The sequence below is a fragment of the Lolium perenne genome, chromosome 6, assembly GCF_019359855.2.
Source record: "Lolium perenne isolate Kyuss_39 chromosome 6, Kyuss_2.0, whole genome shotgun sequence".
Classification (NCBI taxonomy): domain Eukaryota; kingdom Viridiplantae; phylum Streptophyta; class Magnoliopsida; order Poales; family Poaceae; genus Lolium; species Lolium perenne.
The window spans coordinates 78283951-78311298 of NC_067249.2; the positions used below are offsets into that span (position 1 = coordinate 78283951).

Consider the following 27348-nt stretch of genomic DNA (forward strand, 5'->3'; position numbering starts at 1 on the left):
GCCAATACCGATGATGAATTACTACTTTGGTGGTGGTGATGATGAATTCTTGATAAGCTTCTTAACAAGCTCCTTTAGCTCATCAATCTCGTATATGAGGTTGCGGATCATCTCCGAATTGTGCTCGACGCGGTTAAGAAGTATGTCCGACGGCGAGTCCCAACTCTTAGAGTTGTTTCCCCACTCTTCAGCTTCAGGTTTCATCCTTCCTGCAGTGTTAGAACGATCCATATCCCAACTGCTAGGCAATACTGCCTTGGGAATCCTTTCAATTTGACTATTATGAATTAGAGTGTGGAAGGGGTTGTCGATGCCTGGAGGAGAGGAAGCGACGTGGAACTTTTCCCCCGGTGCTAATTCGTGCGCTCTTCTTGGGGTTGAAAGGATTTTCCACCACCCCAATGCTTGCGACGGTGGCACGCGGGTATGCACGCGAGTTTTCCTCCACTTCTTCTTCATCTTCGCACTCGACTTCTTCTTTGAACTCGGGGTCTTGAATATCTTCCTCAAAAGGCTCCTTGTCCTTGTTGTTGGAGACCATGGTGCTTCTAGATCAAAAACAGATCCTGGCAGAAAACAGCTCGAAACAAAACACGACGAGAAAACGATATACGGACCTCCAGGGGTCCGGGGGATTATATAGCTAAAATTTTCACGACAGAAGGAAAGTACCAGGTCGAACCAGAGTTGGAGAGGGACTCCGAGGGGCCGTCCTCATAGGGCGGCGCGGCCAGGGTGGGGCCCGCGCCGGCCTATGGGGGCACGCCCTCGTGCGTCTCCTCCTCTCCGTTTCGATCTCGTAATTTTTCATATTTTCCAAAAATAGAAAAACATTGTTCAGAAAGTTAAACTCGGACTTTTTATTACCAGAACTGTTACTTATTCGAAATCGAACTCTGCAGAACTGTCAATTTGACCTTTGATGAAAGCTTCCGGAGTCACCACTCGAATAACATCAACATCTTCATTATAAGAATCTCCAGAAATATAATGCTTGAGTCCTTGTCCATTCACCACTTGTGTGGCATCACCTTTCAGCGAACCAATTTTGATTGCCCCTGAACGATACACCTCCACAATGATATATGGTCCTTCCCATTTTGAGAGCAATTTCCCTGCAAAAAATCTGAGACGAGACCGATACAATAGGACTTTATCCCCAACATTAAATTCTCTTTTGATAATTCTTCTATCGTGCCATTTCTTAACTTTCTCCTTAAAAAGTTTAGCATTTTCATAAGCTTCACTTCTCCATTCATCTAGAGAACTCAATTGTAGCAATCTCTTCTTACCGGCAAGTTTAGGATCTTTATTTAGTTCTCTTACAACCCAATAAGCTTTGTGATCTAGTTCTAAAGGTAAATGACAAGTTTTTCAATAAACCATTTTATAAGGTGACATTCCCATAGGATTTTTATAAGCAGTTCTATAAGCCCATAGTGTTTCCTTCAACTTACTAGCCCAGTTCTTTCTAGATTTATTAACAGTCTTTTGCAAGATAGATTTAATTTCTCTATTTGATAATTCTACTTGCCCACTAGTTTGAGGATGATAAGCGGAAGCAATCTGATGACCCACAAGTATAGGGGATCGCAACAGTCTTCGAGGGAAGTAAAACCCAATTTATTGATTCGACACAAGGGGAGCCAAAGAATATTTGTAAGCCTTAACAGCGGAGTTGTCAATTCAGATGCACATGGAAATAGACTTGCTCGCAAGAGTTTATCAGTAGCAACAGTTTTATAGCAGTAGCAGTAGTGAAATATCAGCAGCAGTGTAACAAAGACAGCAGTAGTGATTATAGTAAATAGCAGGATTAAAATACTGTAGGCACAGGGATGGATGAACGGGCGCTGCATGGATGAGAGAACTCATGTAACAATCAAGGTAGGGCATTTGCAGATAGTAATAAAACAGTATCCAAGTACTAAACAACCATAGACATGTGTTCCATATATAGTCATACGTGCTCGCAATGAGAAACTTGCACAACATCTATTGTCCTACCAGCCGGTGGCAGCCGGGCCTCTAGGGAATCTACTGGTAATTAAGGTACTCCTTTTAATAGAGCACCGGAGCAAAGCATTAACACTCCGTGAACACATGTGATCCTCATATCACCGCCTTCCCCTCCGGTTGTCCCAATTTCTGTCACTTTGGGGCCTCGGGTTCCGGACAGCAATATGTGTATACAACTTGTAGGTAAGATCATAAAGCAATGAATATCATCATGAATTGATAACATGTTCAGATCTGAGATCATGGCACTCGGGCCCTAGTGACAAGCATTAAGCATAACAAGTTGCAACAATATCATAAAAGTATCAATTACGGATACTAGGCACTATGCCCTAACAATCTTATGCTATTACATGACCAATCTCATCAAATCCCTACCATCCCCTTCAGCCTACAGCGGGGGAATTACTCACACATGGATGGGGGAAACATGGTTGGTTGATGGAGAGGCGTCGGTGATGATGATGGCGATGATCTCCTCCAATTCCCCATCCCGGCGGAGTGCCAGAACGGAGTTTCTGGTCCCGAGACGGAGTTTCGCGATGGCGGCGGTTTCGTCTAACCCCCGTGCGTTTTTAGGTCGAAACCCTTAAGTAGTCCAGAGCGGGGCGTCAGAGGCTGGCCGAGGCGCCGCCACCATAGGCCGGCGCGGCCCAGGGGTCCACCGCGTCGCCTTGTGGGGTGGGCACCTCGTGGCCCCCCTCCTTCTGGTCTTCTGGCTCCGTCCATCTTCTGTGAAAATAGGCCCATTGGAATTAATCCCAGGGATTTTCCTGAAAGTTGAGTTTCTGCACAAAAACGAGACACCAGGGCAATTCTGCTGAAAACAGCGTTAGTCCGTGTTAGTTGTATCCAAAATACACAAATTAGAGGCAAAACAATAGCAAAAGTGTTCGGGAAAGTAGATACGTTTTGGACGTATCAACTCTCCCTAAGCTTAGCTTATTGCTTGTCCTCAAGCAATTCAGTTAACAACTGAGTGCGATAAAAGAAATTTTACGAACACATTTGTTCATATGATGTAAATATTCTCATGATATGGACAAGTACTTAGGCAATTCATAATAAGATACATGCAAATAAAGTCATCTAATAGCTATGTCAATCATGGAAAAGGTACCAACAAATTAATAATAAGCATCATGAATCATGTCTATCAGCAAGATTGCAATGTTCATAAAAGGATATGATAGAGTGGTATCTCGCTTGCCCGTATTTGTACAGCAAAACATAAATGCTCGGGCACCTTTGAAGTTCATGGAAAGACTGGAAGTAGAGATTGTCAAAGATAAAAGCATCAAAGTTACATCATAGTTAATCACAATTTGGGACAAGCATATTATACTAAGAATGACAGTTGTGCTCTCAAGAAAGTGCTCAAAGAAAGGATGGTGACTCAATGTAAAAGTAAAAGATTGGCCCTTCGCAGAGGGAAGCAGGGATTAACATGCGCTAGAGCTTTCATTTTTAAAACAGGAGTAAAATTATTTTGAGAGGTGTTTGTTGTTGTCAACGAATGGGAGTGGGCACTCCAACTACCTCGTCAACCAGAATTTCAAGAGCGGCTCCCATGAAGGACGTTATCTCTACCAGCAAGGTAAATCATCCTTCTTCTCTTTTGTTTACACACGTACTTTAGTTTCATTATGGATGACACTCCCCCAACCTTTGCTTACACAAGCCATGGCTAACCGAATCCTCGGGTGCCTTCCAACATTCACATACCATGGAGGAGTGTCTATTTGCAAATTAAGTTGCTTACTGATAAATCAGGGCAAAACATGTGAAGAGAATTATTGATGAAAGTTAATTAATTGGGTCTGGGAACCCTGTTGCCAGCTCTTTTTGCAAAATTATTGGATAAGCGGATGTGCCACTAGTCCATTGATGAAAGTCTGTCAGGAGTAAATGACAAGGTTGAAAGATAAACACCACATACTTCCTCATGAGCTATAAAACATCGACACAACTTGAGAAGTATTTTGAAGGTTTAAAGGTAGCACATGAGAATTTACTTGGAATGGTTTGAAATGCCATGCATAGGTATTTATGGTGGACACTCTGGAATAACTTGGTTTTCAGGGGTTTGGAAGCACGAGCAGCGTTCCCGCTCAGTACAAGTGAAGGCTAGCAATAGACTGGGAAGCGACAATCAAGAGAGCAATAACTGTCATAATCATCCTTGCGACAAAATAAATTAACGGAGGCATAAAAGTGATACAAGAACTCTGATGCAAAGTAAATCATCGAGGCTTAATTGACTTTTGTTCAGTCATATGCATGCGTGAGCATGTGCCAAGTCGATTCAAGTGAATTATTCAGAGGAGGATACCACAATGTCATACCTATTTATGAATAAAACAATGCAAGCAAATATTTATGACATGCTACTCATATTAATAAATTGGAGCTAAACATGAGAGATCATGAACTACTAGACTTCCTTAAATGACATATACCTCACATGAACCAACTAAGCATGCTCACATGGATGAGTATATGTACAAAAATGAAAACAAATAGAGTTCATATCAGCCTCTCACCACAGTCGAGTTGTCGTAGATCGTCATTATTGCCTTTCACTTGTGTAGCTTGAATAATATGGAATGAAAACTAAGCTCCAGCCACCGGAGACCGCTGAACTCCATAATGAACTTTACAAAACCGAAGAAGAACAACAAATATTTTTGGTGTTTTCGAATCGGAAACAAGAACAAAAGGAAACAAGCAAACAAAGCAAAATCTTTTTGAATTTTCTTATAGCAAACCAACGATAGCAAATAAAGCAAAATAGGAGCAAGAAACCAAAATAAACAAATGGTAAAGAGAAACAACAGAAATATTTTTGGTATTTTTGTGTTTTAGGAAGGAAACAAAGCAAAAACAAGAAAATGAAAACTAAAAGAGTCACATAAACACAAGGTAGCAGAAATTCATCAAACTTGACAGCAGTTTAGTAATCGATTTTTACAAAAATCTTCCGCTGCTCATCTCGAAAAGTGCTAAACTAATGAAAGTTAGATAATAACCTGGGGAACATGCACAAAAATTGGCTTTGCAAAATAACGTTCTGGATGTTTTTGGGATTTTTTTGGTATCAGTCCAGAATCTGTTTTCAAACAGCACTTCCCCAAATATCATCTCCCTCTTATTAGAAACCACCTTAAGAAGCTAAACAAGTGTGTACAAGTACCCAGCAATTGTAATATGCAATGAATGAGTGATGCCGGTATACCTCCCCCCAAGTTTAGGCTTTTGGCCTAAGTGGAGATCAACCCCAGCGAGGGTCAGGGTTCCACGCCGGTGGATCATACATGGTGTGGTCATAATAAGGTCCCTATGCAGAAGAAAAGGGTGAAGGCTCCACATGCCCAAAATGTTGATGCGAAGAGCTCACTGCATCGGATGACAACTCGAGGTGTTCCTCGGCCTCCTCCGTGCCGTCCCCTGCATGATGGCCATCCCCCTCTATGTATGCATCTAGTTCATCTTCTGTGACCTACCAATTTTTCCTGGAATCAAGGTTAAACAAAGCAGGTGCAGGCAATCCTACTAGCCTTTCAGTTTTTTTAGTTGTTCTCCAATTTTTCTTGTAAAATGTTATCTCATAAGACATGTTACTCAAATTAGACCAATCAAAAACAAAGTCATGTTTTATCATGGAAACAATGTCAAGTTTCTCTATGGAGAGCTGAACATCAAGAGGGTGAGGTTCTACACCATGCATAGCTAGCAAACGAGAGGCGATGAGACCTCCACAAATTCCTCCCTTCTCGCGGTTAGTAGCAAGTCTAAAGGCTGTCAAAGCACCCAAATTATAAGTCCTATCACCTTGCAATGCAGCAGCTAGGAAAGCCAAATCCTGGATAGATAATTTATTTGCATTCTTTCTAGCAAGAACGCACTTGGTGATGAAGTAAGCAAAGTAGCGAATAGCTGGGAGTTGAATACTACGAATCTTACCACTCTCATCTGAGAAGCTTCTCCCTTGACAGATCATCTTGTATAGACTCAAGAGCTCCTGCGGCAGTCCCCTAACCTTCTCGCATGATCCCCATTGTGGCACTCTAATTGCTACACAAAAATCATCAAAGGGCAAGTTGATAGTTTTAATATAAATTTTATATCGAACCATGGGGTTAGGTTGGGACCAATTGAATTCAAAATCCTGCACCACTGACATGGTTAGTTTTGCATATTGGTAAGGTTCACCAACAACAAAACTTTCCAACCCTGCATTGGAAATCAGATTTTGAACATCTTGCAAGATTCCTGCACTCCTCATAAAATCAGTGCATGGGTAGTAGGAGGGGTATACTCCCTCTTCGCGGTGAACTCCCATAACTTCTTGCACCTCCAATTCTTGTTGGTTCAGTTGGTGCCTATTCCACTCCATTTTCTGAAATTTTTCAACAAACATTATAAAAGTTGATTTGGAGACATATAAATGAGGGAAACTACTATAGGAACTTGGTAGAGTACTAAACATGCATCAAAACTAATTTTTACAACTTAGAACAAGCATGCAAGCTCACTTAACATGTTACCTACAGCAGCAAAATACTCAAGATATACTCAACCAAACAAAATTCTATTTGGATAATCGGAGGAGTCACATACCGGAGAGCAAATGTGCCAAATTTCAGACAGAAATCTGGGCTGAGCAAAGAGATCGAGAAATCCTGAGCTCTTGAGCAAAAACGCGAGTGAGAGAAAGTTGGTACGAGTTTTTTCGGGAGAGAGAGTACAATGGGAGGAAGAGATGACTTAGTGGGGCAAGGAGGGGCCCACACCACAGGGTGGCGCGCCCCCTCCTTGGCCGCGCCGGCTCATGGGGCGCAGCCCTGGGGTGCCCCACTGGTCAGCCCCAGGCACTCCCAGGTTGCTCTTCGAAAAATAAGACCAACGGTATAATTTTTGTAAATTTTTGAAAACTTTCAAAAATGCACATTTCTGGGTGTTAAAATTATTATTACAGGGCAGAAAAAGATTTTCAAACCTCTAAACAATTAAAGAACCTTGCAAAACAAGTAGTGCTACAGCAAGTAAAACACGTGGAGGAAGAAAGAAATGTTGTTTAGCTCCTCTATGCATATAAAATGTACTTGTTAACAAGGTTGATCAAGTCTTGCCACCAAATAAATTTTACATGACATAAGAAGAAATAAACCTCAAATCAATCATGTTACCTTGTATTATATTGATATGGATCCAATCATAATATTTTGATATCCTTCTTTAGGCTCATATATAGGACAATCAATAACTCCCACTTTGATAGTTCTCACATTAGAAATTGTATTAACTCCACATACTTTATCAATCCTCTTGGGAAAATAAACAGTATGCTCCTTGTCATCAACATTGAAAGTAACTTTTCCTTTATTGCAATCAATAACAGCCCCTGCAGTGTTAAGAAAAGGTCTTCCAAGAATAATAGACATATTATCATCTTCAGGCATTTCCAACACAACAAAATCAGTTACTATTAAGCAATTATTAGTAACTTGAACATGAACATCCTCACATATACCAACAGAAATAGCAGTAGATTTATCAGCCATTTGCAAAGATATATCAGTTGGTATCAACTTATCTAAATAGAGTCTCTTGTAAAGAGAAAAGGGCATAACACTAACACCTGCTCCCAAATCACATAGAGCAGTTCTAACATAATTATTCTTAATGGAACAAGAAATAGTCGGTATACCTAGGTCGCCCAGCTTCTTTGGAACTTTGCCATTGAAAGAGTAATTAGCAAGCATAGTGGAAATCTCCTCATTAGGAATTTTCCTTTTGTTAGAGACAATATCTTTCATATACTTTGAATAAGGAGGCAATTTAATAGCATCAGTCAAAGGTATTTGCAGGAACAAAGGTTTCATCCAATCACAAAATTTATTATAGTGTTCTTCTTCCTTTGATTTTAGTTTCTTAGCAGGAAAAGGCATTTGCTTTTGAACCCAAGGTTCCCTTTTATTACCATGTTTCTTAGCAATAAAATCTTCTTTAGTATACTTTTTATTTTTAGCATGCTTTTCAGGTTCATCTTCGACCTCTTCTTTATCAGAAACATCATTCTTATCATTATCTTTATCATGTTCATTACCACTTTCAGTTTTAGCATCAGAAATAGAAATACTATTAGGATCATTAACAGGCTCAGAGGATTCTACAACAGTTTTATGTTTCTTCTTCTTTTTCTTAGAAGGAGCACTAGGTTCAGTTCGTTGAGAATCTTGTTCAACTCTTTTGGGATGCCCTTCAGGATATAGAGGATCCTGAGTAGAAACACCGCCTCTAGTTGTTACTTCATAAGCATGTTTTTCTTTAGAACTATTTTTTAACAAGTCATTTTGCACTTTAGTGAGTTGATCAATTTGAGTTTGAACCATATGAAAATGTTTAACAAGCATCTTAATATCATTGGAGGTTCTCTCCACAATATCATGCAATTTACTAATAGCTTGAGAATTTTCCATTAAATGATTCTCTACTCTCATATTAAAATTATCTTGCTTAACAATTTAATTATCAAACTCATCTAAACATTGATCAGGAGGTTTTGAATACGGAATATCTTCCCTACTAAAGCGTTGAAGAGAATGTACCTCAATCATGGATGAAGGGGGAGTTATCTTACATAAATCTTCTATGGGAGGTAAATTCTTCACATCTTCAGATTTAATACCTTTCTCCTTAAGAGATTTCTTGGCTTTCCTCATATCTTCATCATTTAATTTAATCAAACCCCTCTTCTTCAATATTGGTGTTGGGGTTGGTTAAGGTGTAGTCCAATCATCATGATTTCGGCCTATTCTAGCCAATAATTCTTTAGCTTCGTCCGGAGTTCTTTTCCTGAAAACACAACCAGCACAACTATCCAGGTATGCCCTAGACTCAATGGTTAGTCCACTATAAAATATATCAAGTAAATCATGCTTTTCCAGATCATGTCCAGGTCGAGCTCTGATAAGAGAACAAAACCTTGCCCAAGCTTCAGGCAATTTCTCTCCATCTTCCTGGTCGAAACTATAATTTTCTGCAAAGCAATATGTTGAGCACTAGCAGGAAAGTATTTCCGTAAGAAAACATCAAGCAAACCACTTGGACTATCAATAGAATCAGGAGGCAAACTATTATACCAAGTTTTAGCATCATCCTTTAATGAGAAAGGAAATTTTTTAGCAACAAAATAAGTACGCTTCTTGATATCATCAAAAAACAAGCTACTCAGAGTAGACAGCTCAATCATGTGTTCTACAGCACTTTCTTTTTCAGTACCACAAAAAGGTGTTTTTCTCAACAATAGATATATGAGATAAATCAAGAGAAAAATCATAATCCTTATCCTTAATGTTTATAGGAGATGTGGCAAATTTAGGATCAGGAGACAGCTTATATCTAACAGTATGTTGTGCAAGAAGCTTTTTAATAGTACTTGCATCAGTAGTAGCATTGTATTTAACAATAAAATCATCATCAAGTTCCACATAATCTTCATCAAGATCATCACTAGAGTATTCAGACTCAGGTGAATTAACAGGTGTAACAATATTTTCATTAGGAGTTTCAGTATTTTCAATTTGTCTAGACCTAGCAATTGTAGCATCTAGAAAAGATCCTAACGAACCACTATCATCAAGCACAGCAGAAGCATCATCAAAATTATAAGAATTTTCAGATTCAGCAGAAGTACCAGCATGTGAAGCTTGTGGTGGTGAAACACGTTGACTTATCACAGATGGTGAATCAAGATCAGAAGAGGTACTCAGAGTTGTACCTTTTCTTGTAGTGGATGGTAATATGGCGACTTTAGTATCGCGAGGTTTACCCATGATGTAGAATTTGCAGCGAACAATATCAATCCAAGTGAACTTGCAAATAAAGCTATGCTCCCTGACACGCGTACAGCACGCGACCGTTGGGAACCCCAAGTGGAAGGTGTATGCGTACAACAGTAAGTTTCCCTCAGTAAGAAACCAAGGTTTATCGAACCAGTAGGAGTCAAGAAGCACGTTGAATGTTGATGGCGGCGAAGTGTAGTGCGGCGCAACACCAGGGATTCCGGCGCCAACGTGGAACATGCACAACACAACCAAATTACTTTGCCCCAACGTGACAGTGAGGTTGTCAATCTCACCGGCTTGCTGTAACAAAGGATTAGATGTATAGTGTGGATGATGAAGTTTGCAGAAAATAGTAGAACAAGTATTGCAGTAGATTGTATTCGATTAAAAGAATGGACCGGGGTCCACAGTTCACTAGAGGCGTCTCTCCCATAAGAATAAGCATGTTGGGTGAACAAATTACAGTTGGGCAATTGACAAATAAAGAGGGCATGACCATGCACACACATGTTATGATGAGTACTGTGAGATTTAATTGGGCATTACGACAAAGTACATAGACCGCTATCCAGCATGCATCTATGCCTAAAAAGTCCACCTTCAGGTTATCATCCGAACCCCTTCCAGTATTAAGTTGCAAACAACAGACAATTGCATTAAGTATGGTGTGTAATGTAATCAACAACTACATCCTTAGACATAGAATCGATGTTGTATCCCTAGTGGCAACAGCACATCCACAACCTTAGAACTTTCTGTCACTGTCCCAGATTTAATGGAGGCATGAACCCACTATCGAGCATAAATACTCCCTCTTGGAGTTACTAGCAAAAACTTGGCCAGAGCCTCTACTAATAACGGAGAGCATGCAAGATCATAAACAACACATAGATAATAGATTGATAATCAACATAGCATAGTATTCTCTATTCATCGGATCCCAACAAACACAACATATAGCATTACAGATAGATGATCTTGATCATGTTAGGCAGCTCACAAGATCCGACAATGAAGCACAATTAGGAGAAGACGACCATCTAGCTACTGCTATGGACCCATAGTCCATGGGTGAACTACTCACTCATCACTCCGGAGGTGACCATGGCGGTGAAGAGTCCTCCGGGAGATGATTCCCCTCTCCGGCAGGGTGGCGGAGGCGATCTCCTGAATCCCCCGAGATGGGATTGGCGGCGGCGGCGTCTCTGGAAGGTTTTCCGTATCGTGGCTCTCGGTACTGGAGTTATTATCGACGAAGGCTTAAGTAGGCGGAGGAGGTAGGTCAGGGGGCGCCACGAGGGCCCCACACGCCAGGCCGGCGCGGCCAGGGCTTGGGCCGCGCCGCCCTGTTGTGTGGGCGCCTCGTCGCCCCACTTCGTTTCCTCTCTGGACTTCTGGAAGCTTCGTGGAAAAATAAGATCCTGGGCGTTGATTTCGTCCAATTCCGAGAATATTTCCTTACTAGGATTTCTGAAACCAAAAACAGCAGAAAACAACAACTGGCTCTTCGGCATCTTGTTAATAGGTTAGTGCCGGAAAATGCATAAATATGACATAAAGTATGTATAAAACATGTAGATATCATCAATAAAGTGGCATGGAACATAAGAAATTATCGATACGTTGGAGACGTATCAGCATCCCCAAGCTTAGTTCCTGCTCGTCCCGAGTAGGTAAACGATAACAAAGATAATTTCTGGAGTGACATGCCATCATAATCTTGATCATACTATTGTAAGCACATGTAATGAATGCAGCGGTCAAAGCAATGGTAAATGACATGAGTAAACAACTGAATCATATAGCAAAGACTTTTCATGAATAGTACTTTCAAGACAAGCATCAATAAGTCTTGCATAAGAGTTAACTCATAAAGCAATAATTCAAAGTAAAGGTATTAAAGCAACACAAAGGAAGATTAAGTTTCAGCGGTTGCTTTCAACTTGTAACATGTATATCTTATGGATATTGTCAATGTAAAGTAATATAACAAGTGCAATATGCAAGTATGTAGGAATCAATGCACAGTTCACACAAGTGTTTGCTTCTTGAGATGGAGAGAAATAGGTGAACTGACTCAACATGAAAGTAAAAGAAAGGCCCTTCGCAGAGGGAAGCATTGATTGCTATATTTGTGCTAGAGCTTTGGTTTTGAAAACAAGAAACAATTTTGTCAACGGTAGTAATAAAGCATATGCATCATGTAAATTATATCCTACAAGTTGCAAGCCTCATGCATAGTATACTAATAGTGCCCGCACCTTGTCCTAATTAGCTCGGATTACCTGGATTATCATCGCAATACATATGTTTCAACCAAGTGTCACAAAGGGGTACCTCTATGCCGCCTGTACAAAGGTCTAAGGAGAAAGCTCGCATTGGATTTCTCGCTTTTGGTTATTCTCAACTTAGACATCCATACCGGGACAACATAGACAACAGATAATGGACTCCTCTTTAATGCATAAGCATTTAGCAACAATTAATGTTCTCATATGAGATTGAGGATATTTGTCCAAAACTGAAACTTCCACCATGATTCATGGCTTTAGTTAGCGGCCCAATGTTCTTCTCTAACAGTATGCATGCTCTAACCATTCAACTAGTGGTAAATCGCCCTTACTTCAGACAAGATGGACATGCATAGCAACTCACATGATATTCAACAAAGAGTAGTCGATGGCGTCCCCAGGAACATGGTTATCGCACAACAAGCAACTTAATAAGAGATAAAGTGCATAAGTACATGTTCAATACCACAATAGTTTTTAGGCTATTTGTCCCATGAGCTATATATTGTAAAGGTAGAGGATAGAAATTTAAAGGTAGCACTCAAACAATTTACTTTGGAATGGCGGAGAAATACCATGTAGTAGGTAGGTATGGTGGACACAAATGGCATAGTGGTTGGCTCAAGGATTTTGGATGCATGAGAAGTATTCCCTCTCGATACAAGGTTTAGGCTAGCAAGGTTATTTGAAACAAACACAAGGATGAAACGGTACAGCAAAACTCACATAAAAGACATATTGTAAACATTATAAGACTCTACACCGTCTTCCTTGTTGTTCGACCCTTACTAGAAATTATCTAGACCTTAGAGAGACCAATTATGCAAACCAAATTTTAGCAAGCTCTATGTATTTCTTCATTAATAGGTGCAAAGTATATGATGCAAGAGCTTAAACATGAGCACAACAATTGCCAAGTATCCAATTATCCAAGACATTTTACCAATTACTACATGTAGCATTTCTCGTTTCCAACCATATAACAATTTAACGAAGAAGATTCAACCTTCGCCATGAATATTATGAGTAAAGCCTAAGGACATATTTGTCCATATGCAATAGCGGAGCGTGTCTCTCTCCTACACAATGAATGCTAGGATCCATTTTATTCAAACAAAACAAAAACAAAAACAAACAGACGCTCCAAGCAAAGTACATAAGATGTGATGGAATAAAAATATAGTTTCACTAGAGGAACCAAGGCATCCCCAAGCTTAGACGCTTGAGTCTTCTTGAAATATGCAGGGGTGAACCACCGGGGCATCCCCAAGCTTAGAGCTTTCACTCTCCTTGATCATATTGTATCATCTCCCTCTCTTGATCCTTGAAAACTTCCTCCACACCAAACTCAAAACAACTCATTAGAGGGTTAGTGCATAATCAAAATTCACATGTTCAGAGGTGACATAATCATTCTTAACACTTCTGGACATTGCACAAAGCTACTGAAAGTTAATGGAATAGAAAAATCCATCAAGCATAGCAAAACAGGCAATGCGAAATAAAAGGCAGAATCTGTCAAAACAGAACAGTTCGTAAAGATGAATTTCTAAGAGGCATCAGACTTGCTCAAATGAAAATGCTCAAATTTAATGAAAGTTGCGTACATATCTGAGGATCACTCATGTAAATTAAAATAATTTTCTGAGTTACCTACAGAGAATTAGGCCCAAATTCGTGACAGCAAAGAAATCTGTTTCTGCGCAGTAATCCAAATCTAGTATGAACCTTACTATCAATGACTTTACTTGGCACAACAATGCAACAAAATAAGATAAGGAGAGGTTGCTACAGTAGTAACAACTTCCAAGACTCAAATATAAAATAAAGGTGTAGTAGTAAAATCATGGGTTGTCTCCCATAAGCGCTTTTCTTTAACGCCTTTCAGCTAGGCGCAGAAAGTGTGTATCAAGTATTATCAAGAGACGAAGCATCAACGGCGGGGTTTGGAGTTTTCTCAACCATGCATTGTATTTTGTATACATAAGTTTCAGAGGCTCCCTTTTCATTAGTCTTGGGCTTGCTACTCTCATCAAACAAATTTTCAGGGACAAGCCAAGCATAATTATCATCTAGAGCTTCATGCATTCCTAGGAGCTTACATGGTATTGGTGCTTTAATCTCCCCACCATCATTAACATTATTAGTGTACTTAATTCTATCCATATCCATCTTTTCAAGTGTTCTTTTAAAATCGGTGAACATACCAAGCCTCTTATGCTTAATAAAAACTTTTCTAGCTTCTTTGGCTATATCCTCAAATTCTCGCACTAGGACTTTTAAAACAAAATCTCTCTTCTTTCCCCTCTCCATATCAGAAAGTGTAAGAAACATGTGTTGTATCATGGGGTTGAGACTAATAAATCTAGCTTCCATCATGCGTACCAAATAGACAGAGGCATCTTCATTGGTAGGGACAGCTTTTGCCAGGGGTATATCTTTAAGATCTTCATGCATACTAACATGGGTGAAAAATTCTTCTATATTATCTCTTCCAATTATAGACCCTTGTCCCACATGTATATCTTTTAAAGTAAAATTAGGAGGAAACATGATGAAGTAAGTAAAGCAAATGCAAGTAACTAATTTTTTTGTGTTTTTTTAATATAGCAAACAAGAGAGCAAGTAAAGTAAAACTAGCAACTAATTTTTTTGTGTTTTGATTTAGTGCAGCAAACAAAGTAGTAAATAAAAGTAAAGCAAGACAAAAACAAAGTAAAGAGATTGGAAGTGGAGACTCCCCTTGCAGCGTGTCTTGATCTCCCCGGCAACGGCGCCAGAAATTTAGCTTGACACGCGTACAGCACGCGACCGTTGGGAACCCCAAGTGGAAGGTGTGATGCGTACAGCAGTAAGTTTCCCTCAGTAAGAAACCAAGGTTTATCGAACCAGTAGGAGTCAAGAAGCACGTTGAAGGTTGATGGCGGCGAAGTGTAGTGCGGCGCAACACCAGGGATTCCGGTGCCAACGTGGAACCTGCACAACACAACCAAATTACTTTGCCCCAACGTGACAGTGAGGTTATCAATCTCACCGGCTTGCTGTAACAAAGGATTAGATGTATAGTGTGGATGATGAAGTTTGCAGAAAACAGTAGAACAAGTATTGCAGTAGATTGTATTCGATTAAAAGAATGGACCAGGGTCCACAGTTCACTAGAGGCGTCTCTCCCATAAGAATAAGCATGTTGGGTGAACAAATTACAGTTGGGCAATTGACAAATAAAGAGGGCATGACCATGCACATACATGTTATGATGAGTACTGTGAGATTTAATTGGGCATTACGACAAAGTACATAGACCGCTATCCAGCATGCATCTATGCCTAAAAAGTCCACCTTCAGGTTATCATCCGAACCCCTTCCAGTATTAAGTTGCAAACAACAGACAATTGCATTAAGTATGGTGCGTAATGTAATCAACAATTACATCCTTAGACATAGCATCGATGTTTTATCCCTAGTGGCAACAGCACATCCACAACCTTAGAACTTTCTGTCACTGTCCCAGATTTAATGGAGGCATGAACCCACTATCGAGCATAAATACTCCCTCTTGGAGTTACTACCAAAAACTTGGCCAGAGCCTCTACTAATAACGGAGAGCATACAAGATCATAAACAACACATAGATAATAGATTGATAATCAACATAGAATAGTATTCTCTATTCATCGGATCCCAACAAACACAACATATAGCATTACAGATAGATGATCTTGATCATGTTAGGCAGCTCACAAGATCCGACAATGAAGCACAATTAGGAGAAGACGACCATCTAGCTACTGCTATGGACCCATAGTCCAGGGGTGAACTACTCACTCATCACTCCGGAGGCGACCATGGCGGTGAAGAGTCCTCCGGGAGATGATTCCCCTCTCCGGCAGGGTGCCGGAGGCGATCTCCTGAATCCCCCGAGATGGGATTGGCGGCGGCGGCGTCTCTGGAAGGTTTTCCGTATCGTGGCTCTCGGTACTGGAGTTATTATCGACGAAGGCTTAAGTAGGCGGAGGAGGTAGGTTAGGGGGCGCCACGAGGGCCCACACGCCAGGCCGGCGCGGCCAGGGCTTGGGCCGCGCCGCCCTGTTGTGTGGGCGCCTCGTCACCCCACTTCGTTTCCTCTCCGGACTTCTGGAAGCATCGTGGAAAAATAAGATCCTGGGTGTTGATTTCGTCCAATTCCGAGAATATTTCCTTACTAGGATTTCTGAAACCAAAAACAGCAGAAAATAGCAACTGGCTCTTCGGCATCTTGTTAATAGGTTAGTGCCAGAAAATGCATAAATATGACATAAAGTATGTATAAAACATGTAGATATCATCAATAAAGTGGCATGGAACATAAGAAATTATCGATACGTTGGAGACGTATCACTCCCCGGCAACGGCGCCAGAAAATAGTCTTGATGACCCACAAGTATAGGGGATCGCAATAGTCTTCGAGGAAAGTAAAACCCAATTTATTGATTCGACACAAGGGGAGCCAAAGAATATTTGTAAGCCTTAACAGCGGAGTTGTCAATTCAGCTGCACTTGGAAACAGACTTGCTCGCAAGAGTTTATCAGTAGCAACAGTTTTATAGCAGTAGCAGTAGTGAAATATCAGCAGAAGTGGAACAAAGACAGCAGTAGTGATTATAGTAAACAACAGGATTAAAATACTGTAGGCACAAGGATGGATGAACGGGCGCTGCATGGATGAGAGAACTCATGTAACAATCAAGGTAGGACATTTGCAGATAGTAATAAAACAGTATCCAAGTACTAAACAACCATAGGCATGTGTTCCATATATAGTCGTACGTGCTCGCAATGAGAAACTTGCATAACATCTATTGTCCTACCAGCCGGTGGCAGCCGGGCCTCTAGGGAATCTACTGGTAATTAAGGTACTCCTTTTAATAGAGCACCGGAGCAAAGCATTAACACTCCATGAACACATGTGATCCTCATATCACCGCCTTCCCCTCCGGTTGTCCCAATTTCTGTCACTTTGGGGCCTCGGGTTCCGGACAGCAATATGTGTATCCAACTTGCAGGTAAGATCATAAAGCAATGAATATCATCATGAATTGATAACATGTTCAGATCTGAGATCATGGCACTCGAGCCCTAGTGACAAGCATTAAGCATAACAAGTTGCAACAATATCATAAAAGTACCAATTACGGATACTAGGCACTATGCCCTAACAATCTTATGCTATTACATGACCAATCTCATCCAATCCCTACCATCCCCTTCAGCCTATAGCGGGGGATATACTCACACATGGATGGGGGATACATGGCTAGTTGATGGAGAGGCGTCGGTGATGATGATGGCGATGATCTCCTCCAATTTCCCGTCCCGGCGGAGTGCCAGAACGGAATTTCTGGTCCCGAGACGGAGTTTCGCGATGGTGGCGGTGTTCTGGATGTCTTCTGGCGATTTCGTCTAACCCCCGTGCGTTTTTAGGTCGAAACCCTTAAGTAGTCCAGAGGGGGGCATCAGAGGCTAGCCGAGGCACCGCCACCATAGGCCGGCGCGGCCCAGGGGTCCACCGCGCCGCCTTGTGGGGTGGGCGCCTCGTGGCCCCCCTCCTTCTGGTCTTCTGGCTCCGTCCATCTTCTGTGAAAATAGGCCCATTGGAATTAATCCCGGAGATTTTCCTGAAAGTTGAGTTTCTGCACAAAAATGAGACACCACGGCAATTCTGCTGAAAACAGCGTTACTCCATGTTAGTAGTATCCAAAATACACAAATTAGAGGCAAAACAATAGCAAAAGTGTTTGGGAAAGTAGATACGTTTTGGACGTATCACAATCCTATGATTAATACCATATTTAGCAAGAGTTTTTCTAAAACCACCATGAATAAAATGAGAACCTCCATCAGTCATAAGATATCTAGGAACTCCAAATCTAGGAAACATAATATCTAAAAGCATTCTTAAAGAGGTCTCACCATCAGCACTTTTTGTGGGTATGGCTTCCACCCATTTAGTAACATAATCGACAGCAACAAGTATATGAGTGTTACCTTCTGAAGAAGGGAAAGGTCCCATGAAGTCAAATCCCCAACAATCGAATGGTTCAATAACAAGAGTATAATTCATAGGCATTTCATTGCGTCTGGAGATATTACCAACCCTTTGACATTTATCACAAGATAAAATAAACTTTCTTGCATCTTTAAAAAGAGTTGGCCAATAGAAACCTGATTGTAGAACCTTTTGCGCGGTTCTATCTCCGGCGTGATGTCCTCCATAAACACTACCATGCCACTTACTCAAAATCTCTTGTTGTTCATATTCGGGAACACATCTTTGCATAATACCATCCACTCCTTCTTTATATAAGTGTGGGTCATCCCAAAAATAATGCCTCAAGTCATAAAAGAATTTCCTCCTTTGCTGAGCTGAAAAGGTTGGAGGCAGGTACTTGGAAACAATAAAGTTAGCATAATCAGCATACCAATGACTATCTCGCGAGCTCACCTTTATTACAGCCAATTGTTCATTTGGAAAACTATCATTAACATGAACATGATCATAAGCAATATTTTCCAATCTAGATAAGTTATCAGCAATAGGATTATCAGCAAAAGAAGCACCCATCTAATAAGCCTTGGCTTAGCATCTTCCTTTTCCATAAGGTACCTAATTGCAGCATGATCAGTATGAATTGTAACTTTTGAATCAACAATATAAGGTCTAAACTTGTCACAAGCAAAAACCACAACTAATAGTTCTTTTTCAGTTGTAGCATAATTTCTTTGAGCAGCATCAAGAGTTTTACTAGCATAATGAATAACATTCAATTTTTTATCTACTTGCTGTCCAAGGACAGCACCTACAGCAAAATCACTAGCATCACACATAATTTCAAAAGGTAAATTCCAATCAGGAGGTTCAACTACATGAGCAGTTGTCAAGGCTTTCTTTAGAGTTTCAAAAGCTTCCTTACAATCATCATCAAAAACAAAAGGTACATCTTTTTGAAGAAGATTAGTAAGAGGCTTTGAAATTTTAGAGAAATCTTTAATAAATCTCCTATAAAAACCAGCATGACCAAGAACACTACGAATACCTTTAACATCCCTCGGATAGGGCATCTTCTCAATTGCTTCAACTTTAGCTCTATCAACTTCAATACCTCTCTCAGAAATTTTATGTCCCAATACAATTCCTTCATTAACCATAAAGTGGCATTTCTCCCAATTAAGAACAAGGTTAGTCTCTTCACATCTCTGCAAAACTTTATCAAGGTTTCACAAGCAATTATCGAAAGAATTCCCATAGACAGAAAAATCATCCATGAATACCTCTACAATCTTTTCACAAAAGCCATGAAAAATAGCAGACATGCATCTTTGAAAAGTAGCAGGAGCATTACATAAACCAAAAGGCATACGCCTATAAGCATAAGTTCCATAGGGACAAGTGAAGGTGGTTTTCTCTTGATCTTTAGTTTTAACAGCAATTTGTGAAAACCCAGAATAACCATCAAGAAAGCAAAAAGGAGTATTTTTAGATAACGTTTCTAACATTTGATCAATAAAAGGTAAAGGGTAATGATATTATTTAGTAACTTTATTAACTTTTCGATAATCAATGCACATTCTATACCCTACAACTACTCTTTGAGGAATGAGCTCATCATTATCATTAGGTACAACAGTTATTCCTCCTTTCTTAGGAACACAATGCACAGGACTAACCCATCTACTATCAGCAATAGGATATATAATACCAGCTTCAAGAAGTTTTAATACCTCATTCCTTACCACATGTAGCGACCTCACCTTTTCAAGGTGCCGATCTCTGTGCGTATCTGTGCTAGTCCCTGGATCAATCGCTAGCACACACAGTACAAGATGTAATACCAAGAAACAAAGGTCTTTATTACATCGTATGATCCAGAATTTACATAAAGGATTACAAATTGCATAGCACGAGGCTAGCATATCATCAGAGTTTCACAACGAATAAACATAGACAACATGGAGTCCTTCGTCTTCATGTGCCACAGGCGAGCATGTTGAGGATAGACTCGTAACCCTAACCATCGTAACTCACTCGTCTTTCAAAACATCTGCAACATGAAAAGTTACAGCCACGAATGGTCAATACTTTGAATGTATTGGCAAGATGACACTATAGTGTACTCAAATGGCAACCTAACACTTAAGTGTACATTTGGCTGGTAGAGCTCAGGCATATTTGCATAAAGCTAGTTTTCTCCTATCATTTGTCAAATCATTTTTCTTTCATACTAATTAAGCGGTACCATTGATAGAAATCAATGAACCTCGAAACCACCGGTAAATCCCCGGTGAATCCTCCTACCCATGATCAACTTGGTTTGGGCGAACTACCCCTGTAGACTCAGACCATAGACATGGCACGTGACCTACTAGCCGATAGTCACTTACACCAATTGTCATAACCCTGTTCACCCATCAAGTTTTATTTAAGAAGTTGGGATGAGGAGACTTTCGAACATGTGCCTTGTCAGTTCGCTCAAATTGTCCGTAACCGGGGACATGGCTAAGTACTTAGATTTACACTCTGCAAAGGTTGTACTAATTTACCCACATGACCTAGTCTGCTCTTCTTCCATGATGCACATTTTGCTCAAATGGACAAATGTTGACTAGGACGAGACTTTTCCGAAGTAATCCCCAGACCTTTCTCTACGGACCCGTACCAACCTACAATCCCCTACATCATCTGTCACGTAGGATCCGGGTTCTCACAACATACTCTGTCAAGCCAGAGCCCATATAGCATGTGGTTGTACGGTAAGCTAATGAGCAAGGTTGTCTATTATCTCTTTGTTCATGGGTGGTCATCCACAAGTGCGATACACCTGGGGTTCAGAGGTTCGACGACATGACCCCAGAGTAACCACTCAACATAACCCAATCAAAGCCACATTCCACCCAGGTAGTTCATTGAATTTAGTTGTTTTTCCATAACCACTACTAAAACATTTTCATAGCATAGCTAAGCACCAACTAAATTCAATGGCGACAAAATATAGTCAGGTGGAAGTAGCTATCTACTGGGATTACAAAAGCAAAGCATACCCTAGACACACTACAAAAATTTCTACGGTGCATTGATAAAAACTGGGACAGTTGTGAGGGTGTATCACTTGCCTTTTTGGTAGTCGAAGAGGGTTCACTTCCCTTAATCAAAACACGTAGCTCTCCGTATGAACTATAACATAAAAATAGCACAACATAAACACACAATTCATAACAACAAAATCAAACAAGACAACAATCGGAAATCGCTCTATGGTACTAAGGTGTGGCATGAGGTTTGGCTTGCAAGATATGGTTCGATAGATTGGGAAGGGTCATGTACTTAGAAAGGAAAAGATTATCCAAGTCAAATGCTTACGAGGAAAAGATTAACAAGGGCATATGGTAAAGGGTTGTTTGCTACACCGGTATGAATAATTGGAAGGATTGATATGTTATACTAATATGTGGAATGGCCCATGTGAATAGAATCACACAAGTCTCAAATGCAATTTGACATAGTGTGAAAACACTTATCAAAGTAGCACAAGATCACACATAGTATTGGGTATGAACTAATGATATATGGAACTACTCAAATAACTCATTTGAAATCTGAATAGTTCAAACTTAAGTGAAAGGGCTGAATAACATGAGGTTGAATAGGCATGAATGATCTTGAATTTGGTTCGCGGAGCCTAATGGATAACAAGAGTTTAACACATGTGATATGGGGTAGAGTATCTTCACCGTACTAGAGCAAGGTAAAAATAGGACATGTCACACTTTACTCAAATAACTCAATTATTATTTCAATAATATGGACTAGGATAATATGTTATAGAGAGATGTGATCATGGAACATGATGAATGTGGCTAAATGAATTTCATAGTCGAAGAACGTTATTGCGGATCATAGAAATACCGTTAAAATAAATTGTGCTAAACCAACATGCAAAAAGTCTAAAATTATCTACACATTTTAATGATTCCAACGATATATAATTTGTCAAAAACCGATGGGTAGAACTAAAGATATGAATTTTTACAGTTCACGATTAAGCTCTAATGGTGTTCGAAAAGTTGTCCAAACAAGTTGCTCAGATGGAGAAACTTCCTACACGAAAGTTGTAGATAATAATTTTACAAACCTAACACAAGAACCACTATTTAAAACGGAGATCTGGATCTATAGTTACGGAGTTTCGAAGATTATCATGAGCTAGATCAAACTACGAATTGGATCGGATCGATCGGATGTGCAGCTAATCTAGCAAACTTGATTTAGATCTAACGTTCATGCATCTACTCTAAACTAGCACTACAGATTCAGATTAAATCGTGAGGAGAGATGGGATTACCGTGGCAGGACGTGGTTGAAGGACGTTGGCTGCGGCGTCGTGCTGCTGTGTGTGTTACGCGGCAGAGGGAAAGCAGCAGCGAGCTACGAAGAGAAATAGAGAGGCGTGCGTCTGGGGACTGCTGGACAGGGGTATTTATAGGCATGGAGTTGTGTCCAGGTTCATCAAATTAAGAGGAGGCACGCAGTGATTGCGCGAGCGATAATCACGAGCGAGCGGAGGCGGCAGCTGGGGGCGGTCGCGGGCCCTAGCGAGCGCGGGATTGCGCGGGAGCGGGGGCGGGCGAGTGGAGCTGGGCCGCGCTGCTTGGGCCAGGGCGAGCTGGGCCGTTCGGCCTGGCCGTTTTTTTTCTTTTTCTTTTAAACCAGAAATTGAGAATATATTTTTAGAGTATAAAAATAATCGGAAAAATGCAAATGGGATACTGTTGGATTCGCTATGGAAAATACTTTAATATGAAATCAAATTTGAGACGAAAACATAAACCTTAAAAAAAATCAAAATTTGACATACATGTCTATGTGGCTATAGTGCCTTTTTAGGGTTTAAATGTTTTCACAAAATAATGATTTTATAATTTTCAAAACCTCCGAACAAAATAGAGTATTGTTGGCAAATCTTTTGAAAACCAAGGTTTATGAAAACTCTATTTTTTTGGAAATATCTTTTCAATAAACATAAAAGTTTTAATTCCTTGCGAAATTTCAACTATGACAAACAAACAAACACTCGCTTTATTTTATTTTCACATTCCAAATTTTTGGGATGTGACACCACATCCTTCATCTTAGGAATTAGACGACGTTGATGTTCAACAACAGGCTTTGCATCATCTTCCATGTTGATGGCATGTTGGCAAATCGAGGGAGAAATCCCCCTCAAGTCATCAAGAGTGTAGCCAATAGCTCCTTGGTGTTTCTTCAATATTTCCAATAACCTTTCTTCCTCAAAATCTGAAAGCTTAGAACTAATAATAACAGGATATATTTTCTTATCATCAATATGAGCATACTTAAGATTATCAGGCAACGGTTTTAAATCAAAAACAGGATCTTCCTTTGGTGGTGGTGTTGTACCTAGATCTTCAACCGGTAAGTCATGTTTAAGAATATGTTGACGAAGGAAAATTTCTTCAATCTCATTCCTTTCTTCCCTAAAGACTTCACTCTCATGATTCTCCAAATGTTGCTGCAAAGGATTATTAGGAGCAAGAGCAATAGATGCAAGCTGTTCAACTCTAAAATCATTATTAGGCAATTCAGCTTTATAAGGAGCTTTAGCAAATTTAGAGAAATTAAACTCATAAGATTCACCAGCAAATTTAGTTACAATTTTCTCCTTCTTGCAATCTATAACAGCTCCACAAGTATTTAGAAAAGGTCTACCAAAAATGATAGGACAAGACTTACTAGCAGCAGAACCAAGTACCAAAAAGTCAGCAGGATATTTAATCTTACCACATAGAACTTCCACATCTCGAACAATACCAATAGGAGAGATAGTTTCTCTATTAGCTAGCCGAATAACCACATCAATATCCTCAAGTTCACAAGAACCAATTTCATGCATGATTTCCGTGTAAAGCTCATAAGGAATGGCACTAATACTTGCACCAATATCGCATAAACCATAATAGCAATGATCACCAATCCTAACAGAGAGCATAGGAACACTGGCTTTCCTAGACTTATTAGGATGTGAAACAATATTAGAAGCATCTTCACAGAAAATGATATGACCATCTTCTACATTTTCAGTCACAAGATCTTTAACTATTGCAATAGCAGGTTCAACCTTTATTTGCTCTTCAGGTTCTATAGGTTTCTTTGCACTTTTATTAACCACACTAGTTATAACAGAATACTCCTTCATTTTAACAGGAAAAGGAGTTTTTTCAATATAAGCTTCAGGAAGAATATGATCAACAGTTTTAATCTCAACACATTTACCTATAGGTGAATCAGTTTTATCTTTATAAGGTTCATGATACTTATTAAAATTCTTCCTAGGCAATTCAAAATGAGAGGCAAAAGCTTTATAAAAATTTGCAACAACTTGAGAGTCAAGACCATAAGTAGCACTCATATTACGAAATTTATCAGTATCCATAAAAGTTTCAATGCATTCATAATCATAATTTATACCTGACTCTCTATCTTTGTCGTTCTCCCATCCTTCAGTGTTCTCCTGAATCCGATCAAGAAGGTCCCATTTAAACTCTTCTTTGTTGCGTGTAAATGATCCAGAACAAGTAGTATCCAGCAAGGTTTTATCTTGAAAAGAAAGTCTTGCATAGAAATTATCAACGATGATATTACCAGGAAGCTCATGAATGGGGCATTTGAGCATTAAAGACTTCAATCTCCCCCATGCTTGGGCAATACTCTCTCCATCATGAGGCCAGAAATTATATATGCGGTTCCGGTCTTTGTGAATTTCACTTGGAGGATAGAATTTAGAATAAAATAGAGGCACAATATCCTTCCAATCAAGAGAATCCCCATTCTTCAGCAATTTGTACCAATGCGCCGCTTTACCAGACAACGATATAGAGAATAGTTTCTTTCTAACTTCATCCATAGCAATACCTACACACTTGAATAACCCGCATAATTCATGTAAAAACAGTAAATGATCTCCAGGATGGACAATTCCATCCCCTTCATAGCGGTTATCCACAACATGTTCAATAATTTTCATAGGTATTTTGTATGGAACCTCTTTCTCACCTGGCGCCTCATCCACTACCTTTGCAGTAGTAGTAGATTTTCCAAATAGGAATTCAAGAGAAGATCTCTCCATAATGAATTGTAGCAGCAGACAGAAATAAAATCAACACATACAGTAAAAGTTTCCCTTACCAATTACACTTACCAATAGCGCTTCACTCCCCGGCAACGGCGCCAGAAAATAGTCTTGATGACCCACAAGTATAGGGGGTGTATCGTAGTACTTTCGATAAATAAGAGTATCGAACCCAAGGAGGAGCAGAAGGTGTTGACAAGCAGTTTCGATGAAGGATTCACTGTAAATGCTCACAGACAAGTATTCAGGGGGTTTTGATATAGCAGATAAATAAAGTACAAGTAAGTAAAATGCGAGAGTAATAATTGCAGCGAGTGACCCAATCCATTTTAGCACAAAGGACAAGACAGTTTGTTTACTTATGATGACCAAACGTTCTTGAGGACACACGGGAATTTAGTCTAGTGCTTTCGCTTCATATAGTTAATTAATCTTCATTGTTTTAATAAGTGTTGTATGGGTGAACCTATGCTAATGCACCACCCTTCCTATGACTAATACATACTTGTGATTATACCCCTTGCAAGCATCCGCAAATACAAGAAAGTAATTAAGATAAATCTAACCACAGGCTTAAACTCTGAGATCCTGATATCCCTCCTGCATCGATATACCAACGGGGGTTCAGGTTGCTGTCACTCCGGCAACCCCACAATTAGCAAACGAATACAAGATGCATTCCCCTAGGCCCATAAAGGTGAAGTATCATGTAGTCGATGTTCAGATGACACCACTAGAAGAATAACACCACAACTTAAATATCAAACCATTAAATATTACTCAACATAGTTCACTACTAACATTTAGACTTCACCCATGTCCTCAAGAACTAAACGAACTACTCACGAGACATCATATGGAACATGATCAGAGGTGATATGATGATGAATAACAATCTGAACATAAACCTTGGTTCAATGGTTTCACTCAATAGCATCAATAACAAGGAGTAATCAACACCGGGAGAGTTTCCCCTATGAAATAATCAAGATTCAACCCTAGATGTTACAGCGGTGACGAGGTGCAGCGGTGGAGATGACGGTGACGGTGGTGGAGATGATGTTGATGATGATCCCAATGAAGTCCAGCTCGATTACGGTGACGATGGCGACGATTTCCCCCTCCGGGAGGGAATTTCCCCGGCGGATTTCAGCCTGCCGGAGAGCTCTTTTCTCTCTGGTGTTTTCCGCCCCGCAGAGGCGGCTGTGTCTATTCGCGATTATTCCCAGCACCTTAGGTTTTCGGGTAGATGAAGTACGCGAAAGAGAGACGTCCGAGGGGGGCTGTGGGCCCCCTCCCCACAAGGCGGCGTGGCCAGGGTGGAGCCCGCGCCGGCCTATGGGGGGGCCCATGGCGGCCCTCCTCGGTCCCTCCTTTTGGCTGGCTCCTTCTTCTGGAGAAATAAGACTTTCGGTGTATTCTCCGTCAATTGTTGATCTTCAGAGATATCGTATTTTGACGGTGCTTTTTCCAGCAGAATCCTGACTCCGGTGAGTAATTCTCCAATAATCATGAAACATGCAAAATAGGTGAAATAACATAAGTATCATCTCTAAATATGAAATATATCAATGAATAACAGTAGATTATGATATAAAATAGTGATGCAAAATGGACGTATCAGCATCCATGACAATTTCTTGTATGTGCGGAATTTGGCTAGGAAATTGCGCAAGACAAAGACGCCAACTCTCCTCTTCAAGCTTTATATCAAGAAAGCCTTTGACTCGGTGTGGGACTACTTGATGGACATGCTTCAAAATTTAGGATTCCCAAGTAAATTTCGTGATTGGATTGCCACCCTCCTATCCTCTTCTTCTTCAAGAGTTCTCCTCAATGGTATTGCCGGCGACCCAATTAAGCATGGTAGAGGGCTAAGGCAAAGGGATCCGTTGTCGCCACTTCTCTTTGTCTTGGCAATTGACCCTCTTCATCATATCCTCTGCAAGGCCACCGACCAAGGGCATATGCGAAGGCTCCGTGGAAGGACACCTATGATTCGCACTT

The 27348-nt window shown here is 40.2% G+C and overlaps 1 long non-coding RNA gene across 1 annotated transcript; it reads right to left on the bottom strand.

Moving 5' to 3' along the window:
* Positions 1 to 20023: 20023 nt before the first annotated feature.
* LOC139831942 (uncharacterized) lies at positions 20024 to 21411 on the bottom strand. The gene is made up of 2 exons (XR_011746352.1): positions 21308 to 21411; positions 20024 to 20238 (listed from the first exon to the last, which is right to left on the bottom strand). It is a non-coding gene; the product is annotated as an uncharacterized lncRNA (long non-coding RNA).
* Between the last annotated feature and the right edge of the window lie 5937 nt (positions 21412 to 27348).